General features: G+C 39.5%; 1 long non-coding RNA gene across 1 annotated transcript; it reads right to left on the reverse strand.

The window, feature by feature from the left end:
• Positions 1-12,629: 12,629 nt before the first annotated feature.
• On the reverse strand, positions 12,630-14,531 carry LOC115178117 (uncharacterized). The gene is made up of 2 exons (XR_003872555.1): positions 13,308-14,531; positions 12,630-13,016 (listed from the first exon to the last, which is right to left on the reverse strand). It is a non-coding gene; the product is annotated as an uncharacterized LOC115178117 (long non-coding RNA).

A 14,531-nucleotide genomic window follows, 5' to 3' on the forward strand; every position in this document is an offset into this window, starting at 1 on the left:
TTTCCCATAGAAAAGCATTGGAAAATCCAATGACCTAAAAAAAAAAACCCTGGATGGATTGTCCTCAGGGTTTCACCTGTCAAATCAGTTCTGTTATACTCACAGACATTATTTTAACAGTTTTAGAAACTTTATAGTTTTCTATTCAATACTACCATGCATATGCACATCCTAGCTTCTGGGCCTGAGTAACAGGCAGTTTACTTTGGGCACCTCAGTCATACAAACTTCCGAATACTGCCCTAAGAAGTTTTAATCTGCCTGTTCATTAGAATTTTCTAAATGGACAATTCCCATTGAAAACTGCAAGGTGATGAATTACGACCACAACATCTGTTTGTTGAAAACAACAAGTAGACTGGGCTTAATGATTCTGATTAAAATATGTTCTTTATCAAACTAATGTTTCTGCAAATTGTTTCGTTTTTAAATGTTTCCAGTTTATTCTTTTTTTATCACTTTGACATAATGGAGTATTTCGTGTAGATCAGTCGAAATCAATATTAAATCAGATTTTGTTCCTATTTGTAACACTGAAAAATGGGAAATAGTCAGAGGGGTCCCACAACTACTGACTGGTTCTCAACCTAGTTTTATTTTATTGTAAAACAAATGTGTTGTTAGTTTTAGTAATTGAATAGTGCCTTATTTCAGTTATTGTTACAGTTTTTGAATTGACATGCATATCTCTTTTTATGTTGACGGAATACAAGATAGCTGGAAGGGAGGAGCTGTTACATGTGATATAATGTGATATAGAATTTATCCTAGGCACTACTTTGTTGTTACTGTGGAACCTAGAGCATTGATACTAATTGAGTACTGCGCCTGCTCATGAATGTTCTTTACTTGAACTTGAGTTTGATAGATAAACTAAAGTTAACATTACCTCCGTTTCAAGTAGAATTATCACTGTTTGTGTAGTAGTAAGAACACAACACCTAATGCCAATAAAATGACAAAACAGTAACAGAGAATAATGTACAATATGGCGAACTTAGCAAACTAGGCATTTGTGGTAAGTACATGGGGGGCCGCCATCTTCATGCACCTTCACCATTCTCAAATAAATTCTGAATTGACACCAACCCTTGTCTTATTTAAAGACTTACAATTAGCATAAGGACCAAGACATCGCAAAAGACATGCAGTGCCACTTAGTGCAATGGTGACTAATAATGATAAATTGCACAGATACACTTTGCTTATCGAGATCTGTGCTTTATGTGGAAAGTTTGGATGAGGAATATTCTTTAATTTATTCAGTGGTGTAAAGTTCTTAAGGAAAAATACTTTAAAGTACAACTTATGACATTTTGGGGGGTATCTGTACTTTACTATTTATATTATTTGACAACTTTCACTTCACTACATTTCTAATGAAGATAATGTTCTTTTTACTTCATGAATTGTGCCTGACACCCAAAAGTACTTGCTACATTTTGAATGCTTAGCAGGACAGGAAAATTGTGAAAATCATACCCTTGTCAAGAGAACATTCTACTGCCTCTGATCTTGCGGACTCACTAAACACACATTCTTTGTTTGTAAATGTTGTCTGAGTGTTTGAGTGTGCCCCTGGCTATATGTAAAATAACAAATTGGTGCAATCTGGTTTAATTAATATGAGGAATTTGAAATGAATTACACTTTTACTTTTGATAAATAAGTATATTTTAGTAATTACATTTACTTTTGATACTTAAGTATATAGACTTTTACTCAAGTAGTATTTTACTGGATAACTTGAGTCATTTTCTATTGAGGTATCTTTACTTTTACTCAAGAATGACTATTGGGTAATTTTTCCACAACTGAATTGAATCAACTTAACCCTTAATTACCCTCTTTCTCTCCCCCTCTCTTTCTCTCCTTTCTCTATCGTTGCAGCAATGGATTGTGCTTCAACTGTCGTCACTTCACATACCAACAGCAAAAACGACTGCAATAAAAAAAAATGTGTTGCCCCATGTCCTACTGAATCAGGCAAAAACATATCAGGTCAAAACATATCAGGCCAAAACATATCCGGCAGTGTGGGCGGAAGTATTTCCATTGGCAACCAGGACAATACCATCACTCATACCGGTATGTAACCCTATCCAGCGGGAGGGAATCTACATATGAATGAATTTATACATCAATTCATATTTTATTGTTTTGTGGCCATTCAACATGGGAATATAACACACATTGATATTAGACATTTCAAAGCATAAAGCAATTACATGTCCATATACATACACATTTCACAGCTCAGTTCCAGCACCAGCATAACAAATGTTTTATTGTTGCTCATAGCAGTGTTCTATGCAAACTCCTAATACTGACAACCACATTTATTTAATTACTGTCAATGACTCTCTCTCGTTCACTTAGGTTAACAAACAACTCCCAGAAAAACTGTCGCACCCAGCATCACCATAGCCAACATAACAGGTGGCAAAGTGGGTCTTTACTACAAGGCAGAGAAGATGGCTCTCTGTGACCTCATCGAGGGGAGACAACTCAGGAAGGGCCACTCCATTCTCATCCTGGAAAACACCTTTAAGAAGACCCCTCTTCCTCCTCTATGTCACTGGCTTCCAAGTAGAAAGTGACAATACATACAGATTAAACTACATACAAATAATTGATTAAAAATAAAGAGAGAATAAATCTCAGATAAGTGAAAAAGTGCTACAAGATATACTTTGATTGTATGGTCGAATTCAACAATATAATCAATGTAGGTTTTTGACAAAAAAATAAATGTTACCAAACTGAGAAAATGTTAGTATGTGTTCTGTAAGATGTTATCATGAGTGTGTGTGTGATTACATTACATGATTGGGGTTGCCACCAGATATCCTACATACTGATGCTAATTTCAACAAAGGTCAACAACACAATATTGTAATCAAAGTTGTATTTCTAAGGTTGTAGTCATGTTATTTCAAGCATACAGTGTGTTGGTGCAAGACACTTACAGTGAGCACAAATATATATAACAGAGACAAAATCTGCACATTTCCTCATTACATTGGATTTGAAAATCATTTGAACTAGAATGTTAGATAAATGCAGTGTTTCCCAACTAAAGGTTTGATGATTAGTTGAATCAAGTGTGTTAGTGCTAAGGAAAAAACTAAAATACAACTACTTTCACGCCACATGGCTCTGTCCACCCACCCTACAATTCTGGAAAGAAACCATACACAAACTGCCCACCCTTTTGGGTCACAGCCTTCCACTCTTCCTATCCTTCTGCCTTCTTGGAGATCATCAGTCCATTTTTATTGCCTTAAAATATCGCCAAGAAAACAATATTACTCAGCTAGAAAAACAGAAACCAAGTGTGTTTGTCAATGGATTAACCTCCTCACAGACCACATCACAATGGGTAAAATTACAGCATCCACCAAAGACTAAATTCAAACCTTCAACGAACACTGGACCCCACTCCTCTACTCCTTGCAGCTACCGCTGAGCTGATCCCACCCTAGTGTTTCCTCTACCACCCAAGTTGCTATTACTATTTATTTGTATACATTATATGGAGCAGCAGTTGAAAGGCACAACGTTTGATAGTTGATAGATGTTGTACAGTCAGGTCCATAATTATTGGTACTCTTGAAAAAGGTTAGTAAAAAATACTGAGCTATATTGAATGCAATTCTTTGGGGGAAATTGTATTCTTTTAAACTACCTGTTTTGAATACTCCAGCACACTCCCCTTGCGAGGTTAATTACACTGAGCCTTTAAAGAGAGAACATGTTGGGAGGAATTTTAGACCATTTCTCCAAATATTATCTTTCCAGATCCTTTATATCCTTTGTCTACTCTTACGGACTGTCCTCTTCAATTAAAACCACAGGTTTTTAGGGGTTCAAGTCCAGAAACTGAGATAGCCATTGCAAAATGTTGATTTTGTGTTGAATTCACCATTTCTTTGTGGATTTTGATTAGTGCTTAGGGTTACTGTCTTGCTGGAAGATCCACTTGCTGCCAAGTGTCAGCCTCCTGGCAGTGACACTTGACACAAAACCAGGTTTTTGGCTAAAATGTCCTGGTACTTGGTAAATGGCATGATGCCGTTGACCTTAACTGGGCCCCCTGGACCATAGGAAGCAAAATAACCCCATAATATCAAAGATCCACCCCTATTTTTTACCGTTTGTATGAGCTACTTTTCTGCATATGTTTCTGTTTTTCAACGTCAAACCCGTCACGGGTGTGCGAGGCCAAAGAGCGCTATTTTCATGTCGTCTGACCATATCACTGGTTCCAATCCAAGTGTCAATGCCGTTTATCAAACTCCAGGCAGTGCTATGGTCGGATGACAGAAGGCTATGGCCTTGTTATTCACAGAATAATTCCCGAGTTATCATGTCTTATTACTTAAGTATTTGCATTATTTATTTCATAGTCTTTTTGTTTTCATCTTTATGAAGGGTGCCAATAATTATGGTCCTGACTGCATATACTGTAAATGTATTTGTATTGAACAGCGACAGAGCAACGTATTGAACCCAGATCTCCAAGCCCAAAGGCAAACTGGCTTCCTTCCCACTGCTTCAACTTGCAAGGGTTGTTTCATGTCCCCACGCTTCACTCTACCAAGTCTCTCACGTATACACACCTCTCCAATAGCCTCACAGACACCATCCCACTCTGACACCAATGTAGCGAACAACAATGTAACATCCCTTGTGGGTCTTAAATCCAAGTTTTCCAGCCAGTAAGTAAACCTCTGCACCAATAGGGTTAACCCACTAAGGGAAGATTCTAACAAGCCTATACAAGCAAGGGTATTTAACAAAAATTACATTGCTACATATTTTTATTGTCCTACGACATGGGGGATGGAAATGTCTAGTCATTTGAGGAAGTGGACAAGAACACCACTGGAGAGGAGTACTCCAATGATATTGTTGCCAGGACTAAATGGAACAGCAAGGCTGAAGGTAAATTCACCAGAACACTACAATTAAATGTGTACACAACCGTTGTATGGTCTCTTTCACCAGGTCACAAACAGTTGTTTTGTTAACATGACAATACGTATTTTGTGCTATATGTGAAATATAAAACGTTTTTTAATAACATTTCTATTCTTGTGTCTGGACATCATTACTGTATTCAATAGGCTACTACAAATATACAGTTGATGTCGGAAGTTTACATTCACCTTAGCAAAATACATTTAAACTCAGTTTTTCACAATTCAAATCAAATCAAATGTTATTGTTCACATACAAATGGTTAGCAGATGTTAATGCGAGTGTAGCGAAATGCTTGTGCTTCTAGTTCCAACTGTGCAGTAATATCTGACAGGTAATCTAACAATGTCACAACAACTACAAGTGTAAAGGAATGATGAAGAATATGTACATATATATTTATGAATGAGTAATGGCCGAACAGCATAGGCAAGATGCAGTAGATGGTATAGAGTACAGTATATACATATGAGATGAGTAATGTAGGGTATGTAAACATTATATAAAGTGGCATTGTTTAAGTGACTAGTGATACATTTATTACATGCAATTATTAATTATTAAAGTGGCTTGAGATTGAGTCTGTATGTTGGCAGCAGCCACTCAATGTTAGTGATGGCTGTTTACAGTCTGATGGCCTTGAGATAGAAGCTGTTTTTCAGTCTCTCAGTCCCAGCTTTGATGCACCTGTACTGACCTCGCCTTCTGGATGATAGTGAGGTGAACAGGCAGTGGCTGAGACAGTTGTTGTCCTTGATTGTGGGCGGAGCAGTTGCCGTACCAGGCGGTGATACAGCCCGACAGGATGCTCTCGATTGTGCATCTGTAAAAGTTTGTGTGTTGTTGGTGACAAGACAAATTTCTTCAGCCTCCTGAGGTTGAACAGGCGCTGTTGCTGTTGCGCCTTCTTCACCACGCTGTCTGTGTGGGTGGACCATTTCACTTTGTTCGTGATGTGTACGCCGAGGAAGTTGTATGCCGAGGAACTTGTGTATGCCGAGAATACTAGATTGGCGCCGACAGTGATGAATGCCTCGCTTCATGTTCTTAGGAAACTATGCAACATTGCAACATTCTTAGGAAACTATACCAACATTACGACCAGGAATACGACTTTCCCGAAGCGGATCCTCTGTTTGGACCACCACCCAGGACAAGGATCGTAAGTTCATCAAAGATGTGGTACCCACGGTGACTATTAAAACCTTCCCCAACCAGAAACTATGGATTGATGGCAGCATTAATGCAAATCTGAAAGTGCGAACCACTGCTTTCAATCATGGCAAGGTGACCGGAAACATGACCCAGTACAAACAGTGTAGCTATTCCTTCTGCAAGGCAATCAAACAAGCTAAGCGTCAGTATAAAGACAAAGTAGAGTCGCAATTCAATGGCTCAGACATGAGACGTATGTGGCAGGGTCTACAGTTAATCACGGACTACAAAAAGAAAACCAACCACTGACACCGATGTCTTGCTCCCAGACAAACTAAACAAATTCTTTGCTCGCTATGAAGACAATACAGTGCCACTGATACGGCCCGCTACCAAAACCTGAAGGTTCTCCTTCACCGCAGCCAACGTGAGTAAAACATTTAAACGTTTTAACCCTCACAAGGCTGCTGGCCCAGACGGCATCCCTAGTCGCGTCCTCAGAGCATGCGCAGACCAGCTGGCTGGTTGTTCATGGACATTTTCAATCCATTCTTATCCCAGTCTGCTGTTCCCACATGCTTCAAGACGGCCACCATTGTTCCTGTTCCCAAGAAAGCTAAGGTAACTGAGCTAAATGACTATCGCCCCGTAGCACTCACTTCCGTCATCATGAAGTTCTTTGAGAGACTAGTCAAGGATCATATCACCTCCACCCTAGACACACTCCAATTTGCTTACCGCCCCAATAGGTCCACAGACGACACAATCACAGTCCAACTGCACACTGCCCTAACCTATCTGGACAAGAGGAATACCTATGTAAGAATGCTGTTCATCGATTACAGCTCAGCATTTAACACCATAGTACCCTCCAAACTCGTCATTAAGCTCGAGACCTTGGGTCTCGACCCCGCCCTGTGCAACTGGGTCCTGGACTTCCTGACGGGACGCCCCCAGGTGGTGAGGTTAGGAAACAACATCTCCACCCCGCTGATCCTCAACAATGGGGCCCCACAAGGGTGCATTCTCAGCCCTCTCCTGTACTCCCTGTTCACCCATGACTGCGTGGCCATGCACACTTCCAACTCAATCATCAAGTTTGCAGACGACACTAGATTGGTAGGCTTGATTACAAACAACGACGAGACGGCCTACTGGGAGGAGGTGAGGGCCCTCGGAGTGTGGTGTCAGGAAAATAACCTCACACTCAACGTCAACAAAACAAAGGAGATGATCGTGGACTTCAGGAAACAGCAGAGGGAGCACCCCCCTATCCACATTGATGGGACAGTAGTGGAGAAGGTGGAAAGTTTCATGTACACAATTCCTGACATTTAATCTGAGTAAAAATTCCCTGTCTTCAGTTAGGATCTTCACTTTATTTTAAGAATGTGAAATGTCAGAATAATAGTGGAGAGAATTATTTATTTCATCTTTTATTTCTTTCATCACATTCCCTGTGGGTCAGAAGCTTACATACACTCATTTCGTATTTGGTAGCATTGCCTTTAAATTGTTTAACTTGGGTCAAACCTTTTGGGTAGCCTTCCACAAGCTTCCCACAATAAGTTGGGTGAATTTTGGCCCATTCGTCCTGACAGAGCTGGTGTAACTGAGTCAGGTTTGTAGGCCTCTTGCTCGCACACACTTTTTCAGTTCTGCACACAAATCTTCTACAGGATTGAGGTCAGGGCTTTGTGATGGCCACTCCAATACCTTTACTTTCTTGTCCTTAAGCCATTTTGCGACAACTTTGGAAGTATGCTTGGCGTCATTGTCCATTTGGAAGACCCATTTGCGACGAAGCTTTAACTTCCTGACTGATGTCTTGAGATGTTGCTTCAATATATCCACATACTTTTCCTGCATCATGATGCCATCTATATTGTGAAGTGCACCAGTCCCTCCTGCAGCAAAGCACCCCCACAACATGATGCTGCCACCCCCGTGCACCAACATGATGGTGTTCTTCGGCTTGCAAGCCTCCCCCATTTTCCTCCAAACATAACGATGGTCATTATGGCCAAACAGTTCTATTTTTGTTTCATCAGACCAGAGGACATTTCTCCAAAAAGTACGATCTTTGTCCCCATGTGCAGTGTCAAACCGTAGTTACACTTTTATATGGCAGTTTTGGAGCAGTGGCTTCTACCTCGTTGAGCGGCCTTTCAGGTTATGTCGATATAGGACTCGTTTTACTGTGGATATACATACTTTTGTACCTGTTTCCTCCAGCATCTTCACAAGGTCCTTTGCTGTTGTTCTGGGACTGATTTTCACATCAATGTACGTTCATCTCTAGGAGACAGAACGCGTCTCCTTCCTGAACGGTATGATGGCTGCGTGGTTCCATGGTGTTTATACTTGCATACTATTGTTTGATAAGATGAACATGGTACCTTCAGGCGTTTGGAAATTGCTCCCAAGGATGGACCATACTTGTGGAGGTCTACAATTTTTCTTTCTGAGGTCTTGGCTGATTTCTTTGGATTTTCTCATGATGTCAAGCAGAGGCACTGAGTTTGAAGGTAGGCCTTGAAATACATCCACAGGTACACCTCCAATTGACTCAAAATATGTCAATTAGCCTATCAGAAGCTTCTGAAGCCATGACATCATTTTCTGGAATTTTCCAAGCTGTTTAAAGGCACAGTCAACTTAGTGTATGTAAACTTCTGACCCACTGGAATTGTAATACAGTGAATTTTAACCAAACACACCAAGCCCTTCCCAGACACTGAGGTATTTAATCAGTGCATGCGACAGTATTGGAGTATTTGGCTATGGATAGCATAATTGTGTCTGTCAAACAGATAGGCTCCAATTTTACATATGTAATTCTATGATTATGCCCATAGAAAATGTTGGTGCACTGCGTGCACATATAGGAGGTCCCAGGCAGAAGGGAATTTTACCCAATGCATCGGAGAGTTACAATGTTGCTATCACTATGCAGCCAGCTGCCTAAAGTAGGAGTTTCGTACTAATAATATGACACCTGATATCACACATGGCACGACCCCACAATTGTTACAATAAAATAAAACTTTTATATAACATATTTAACAAATATTGTAATATTCCTGTAGACCTGTAAAAAAGAGAGATCATTTTAGCTTTAGAAGCAATTGCTTTCATAAATGCATGGCGGGCCTTGTTTCGCTGGAGCAGTGTAGAATAAGCTTTATGTCAATGATCCAGCCTTAACGAATTGTGTTTATTTACATAACGAATTTGATTGACCAACATCTGTTTCAACATTTATTTATTTAGTCTCCGCCTAAAGTGGCCTCATTCCTCTTCTTTGTTGCTGCATTGCAGTCAGCGACGTTTTCTCTCGGTAGCTGTCCAGAAATCAAATCATCAGAGAGACAGAGCTAGAGGGGAGAAAGAGAGTGGGAGAGCGAGATTGTATTTTTATTCATTTAAATAGACTACTAAAGTAAATAGGTGATATATAATTTAGTAATCTTACAAATTAATGCGAGTGTATGATCAACGCTTACCTTTTATTCAGACAAGTTGACATGCCTGGCCTTCCTGGCAGCAAAAGCATACACTTTTTTAAAGTTATCTTTGCAAATTTCAGTAGCTACCTAGCTACCAGCGTAAGTGTACAGTTTTCTTCCCTAGAATGGTAGAATGGTTAATGCTGCCGAAAATGTTGTGGGCATTTTGTTGAAGAACCCCTTGGGGTACACGGAAAAGGTGGAAATTGACTTCCACTATGTTTGGTAGCTATGGTGATGTGTGTGTTTATATGGGATTATCCAATTGTGAAACATGAATAAAAACGAATCTGCCAATTAAATGATTGCATTGTTTTTTATGTTTGTGTGTGACAGACACGATTAGTGATTAAGGCAGCCTAACCTAGCCTGTTAACGTTAGCTAGCTGTACTACTAGTGGATATCATTTTCACTAAAAGTAAGCTATAGAGATTTGAAACAATTTGCCAGCATGTCCAAAAGACAAAAACTATCAGGAAGCGAGTATAAAAAAAAAATGAATGAGAAAAGAGGCACAATCTCTAAACCAAATAAATTCGCTGCTGAAATGTATCAGCGTGCAGAAATGTCCATCAGCCGGTGTGGAGAATGACAAGCCTCCGAGGACAGGCCATAAATTCGCCGAGAACAGGTGGTTGCACCAGGCCATGCCACACCGGCGAAGACCCTACTATCTTTTTATTTTTTTATTTGACCTTTATTTAACTAGGCAAGTCAGTCAAGAACAAATTCTTATTTTCAATGACGGCCTAGGAACAGTGGGTTAACTGCCTTGTTCAAGGGCAGAACGACAGATTTTTACCTTTAAAAAACTCGCTCCCCGTCCCCGATGACAGTGGTGGTGCTGATGCTAAATCCGACTCCCAGACAAAAAACATAAAAGATCCCGGTGAGTGACCAAAATATGTGAATGGATCTTTATGGGATATGTTGTTAGTGCAGCCTGGGCCAAATCAGGATAAGGAGGGGAATTTCCCAAGAGATGAGGGGCAACAAAAGCTTTTGTTGGCCCACTACAATAGGAGGATGGCAAACGGGAGAGAATGGAGAGACCATGGCTTGTCTATTCCAATCACAACAATTCAGCATTCTGTTTTTGTTGTAATCTTGTTCACACGAGTACAAATCTGCGCTGGTCAGGGATGGAATCAGAGACTGGAAGAATCTGTGCCACCTCCTCAGCTCGCATGACAAGTCGCATGACCACCTAGATCATTTCCAGAGGTGGAAGGAGCTGGAGATCAGGCTGGTGTCCAAGCAAACTATCGATGCCCAACCCCAGCAGGCTATTGACGGAGAGACTCTCCACTGGCAGCAGGTGTTGCAGAGGCTCATAGCCCTGATATGCGTAATGGCCACCCAGAACATTGCGTTACGTGGGACCACGGACAGGCTGAACGAGCCAAATAATGGGAACTTGTGGAAATGCTGGGTATCTTTGATGGAATCACGAAGAAGCATGTATGGAGAGTGCACTCCAAAGAAACACATGTGCACTACCTCGGTAAAAGAATCCAGAACTAAATATTTGACATGTTGGCACAAGAGATCGAGCAGACAGTGTGCAGTGCGCTAAAAGCAGCCAAATATGTTTCTATAATTTTGGACTACTGTTAAAGGAATTCCTGCTTGAGAGTAATGATTAAATAATTCCACCCTGATTTTAGGAATATGGTCTATATAGCCTGTAGAATGAGTAACTAAAGGGTTAAGCATAAGTCTCAGGAGATTGACTAGGATAAGAGAGGAATTGGAGGCTGACACTTGGCAGCAAGTGGATCTTCCAGCAAGACAGTAACCCTAAGCACTAATCAAAATCCACAAAGAAATGATGAATTGACCACAAAATCAACATTTTGCAATGGCAATCTTAGTTTCTGGACTTGAACCCCTAAAAACCTGTGGTTTTAATTGAAGAGGGCAGTCCGTAAGAGTAGACAAAGGATATAAAGGATCTGGAAAGATAATATTTGGAGAAATGGTCTAAAATTCCTTCCAACATGTTCTCTCTTTAAAGGCTCAGTGTAATTAACCTAGCAAGGGGAGTGTGCTGGAGTATTCAAAACAGGTAGTTTAAAAGAATACAATTTCCCCCAAAGAATTGCATTCAATATAGCTCAGTATTTTTTACTAACCTTTTTCAAGAGTACCAATAATTATGGACCTGACTGTACAACATCTATCAACTATCAAACGTTGTGCCTTTCAACTGCTGCTCCATATAATGTATACAAATAAATAGTAATAGCAACTTGGGTGGTAGAGGAAACACTAGGGTGGGATCAGCTCAGCGGTAGCTGCAAGGAGTAGAGGAGTGGGGTCCAGTGTTCGTTGAAGGTTTGAATTTAGTCTTTGGTGGATGCTGTAATTTTCCCATTGTGATGAGGTTAATCCATTGACAAACACACTTAGTTTCTGTTTTTCTAGCTGAGTAATATTGTTTTCTTGGTGATATTTTAAGGCAATAAAAATGGACTGATGATCTCCAAGAAGGCAGAAGGATGGGAAGAGTGGAATGCTGTGACGCAAAATGGTGGACAGTTTGTGTATGGTTTCTTTCCAGAATTGTAGGGTGGGTGGACAGAGCCATCTGGCGTGAAAGTAGTTGTATTTTAGTTTTTTCCTTAGCACTAACACACTTGATTCAACTAATCATCAAACCTTTAGTTGGGAAACACTGCATTTATCTAACATTCTAGTTCAAATGATTTTCAAATCCAATGTAATTAGGAAATGTGCAGATTTTGTCTCTGTTATATATATTTGTGCTCCCTGTAAGTGTCTTGCACCAACACACTGTATGCTTGAAATGACATGACTACAACCTTAGAAATAAAACTTTGATTACAATATTGTGTTGTTGACCTTTGTTGAAATTAGTATCAGTATGTAGGATATCTGGTGGCAACCCCAATCATGTAATGTAATCACACACACACACACTCATGATAACATCTTACAGAACACATACTAACATTTTCTCAGTTTGGTAAAATTTATTTTTTTGTCAAAAACCTACATTGATTACATTGTTGAATTCGACCATACAATCAAAGTATATCTTGTAGCACTTTTTCACTTATCTGAGATTTATTCTCTCTTTATTTTTAATCAATATTTTGAATGTAGTTTAATCTGTATGTATTGTCACTTTCTACTTGGAAGCCAGTGACATAGAGGAGGAAGAGGGGTCTTCTTAAAGGTGTTTTTCAGGATGAGAATGGAGTGGCCCTTCCTGAGTTGTCTCCCCTCGATGAGGTCACAGAGAGCCATCTTCTCTGCCTTGTAGTAAAGACCCACTTTGCCACCTGTTATGTTGGCTATGGTGATGCTGGGTGCGACAGTTTTTCTGGGAGTTGTTTGTTAAGCTAAGAGAACAAGAGAGAGTCATTGACAGTAATTAAATAAATGTGGTTGTCAGTATTAGGAGTTTGCATAGAACACTGCTATGAGCAACAATAAAACATTTGTTATGCTGGTGCTGGAACTGAGCTGTGAAATGTGTATGTATATGGACATGTAATTGCTTTATGCTTTGAAATGTCTAATATCAATGTGTGTTATATTCCCATGTTGAATGGCCACAAAACAATAACATATGAATTGATGTATAAATTCATTCATATGTAGAATACCTCCCGCTGGATAGGGTTACATACCGGTATGAGTGATGGTATTGTCCTGGTTGCCAATGGAAATACTTCCGCCCACACTGCCGGATATGTTTTGGCCTGATATGTTTTGGCCTGATATGTTTTGACCTGATATGTTTTTGCCTGATTCAGTTGGACATTGGGCAACACATGTATTTTTATTGCAGTCGTTTTTGCTGTTGGTATGTGAAGTGACGACAGTTGAAGCACAATCCATTGCTGCAACGATAGAGAAAGGAGAGAAAGAGAGGGGGAGAGAAAGAGGGTAATTAAGGGTCAAGTTGATTCAATTCAGTTGTGGAAAAATTACCCAATAGTCATTCTTGAGTAAAAGTAAAGATACCTCAATAGAAAATGACTCAAGTTATCCAGTAAAATACTACTTCAGTAAAAGTCTATATACTTAAGTATCAAAAGTAAATGTAATTACTAAAATATACTTATTTATCAAAAGTAAAAGTGTAATTCATTTCAAATTCCTCATATTAATTAAACCAGATTGCACCAATTTGTTATTTTACATATAGCCAGGGGCACACTCAAACACTCAGACAACATTTACAAACAAAGAATGTGTGTTTAGTGAGTCCGCCAGATCAGAGGCAGTAGAATGTTCTCTTGACAAGGGTATGATTTTTACAATTTTCCTGTCCTGCTAAGCATTCAAAATGTAGCAAGTACTTTTGGGTGTCAGGGACAATTCATGAAGTAAAAAGAACATTATCTTCATTAGAAATGTAGTGAAGTGAAAGTTGTCAAATAATATAAATAGTAAAGTACAGATACCCCCCAAAATGTCATAAGTTGTACTTTAAAGTCTTTTTCCTTAAGAACTTTACACCACTGAATAAATTAAAGAATATTCCTCATCCAAACTTTCCACATAAAGCACAGATCTCGATAAGCAAAGTGTATCTGTGCAATTTATCATTATTAGTCACCATTTCACTAAGTGGCACTGCATGTCTTTTGCGATTTCTTGGTCCTTATGCTAATTCTAAGTCTTTAAATAAGACAAGGGTTGGTGTCAATTCTGAATTTATTTGAGAATGGTGAAAGTGCATGAAGATGGCGGCCCCCCATGTACTTACCACAAATGCCTAGTTTGCTAAGTTCGCCATATTGTACATTATTCTCTGTTACTGTTTTGTCATTTTATTGGCATTAGGTGTTGTGTTCTTACTACTACACAAACAGTGATAATTCTACTTGAAATGGAGGTAATGTTAT

The sequence above is a fragment of the Salmo trutta genome, chromosome 38 (genome assembly GCF_901001165.1).
Source record: "Salmo trutta chromosome 38, fSalTru1.1, whole genome shotgun sequence".
NCBI classification, from domain to species: Eukaryota; Metazoa; Chordata; class Actinopteri; order Salmoniformes; family Salmonidae; genus Salmo; species Salmo trutta.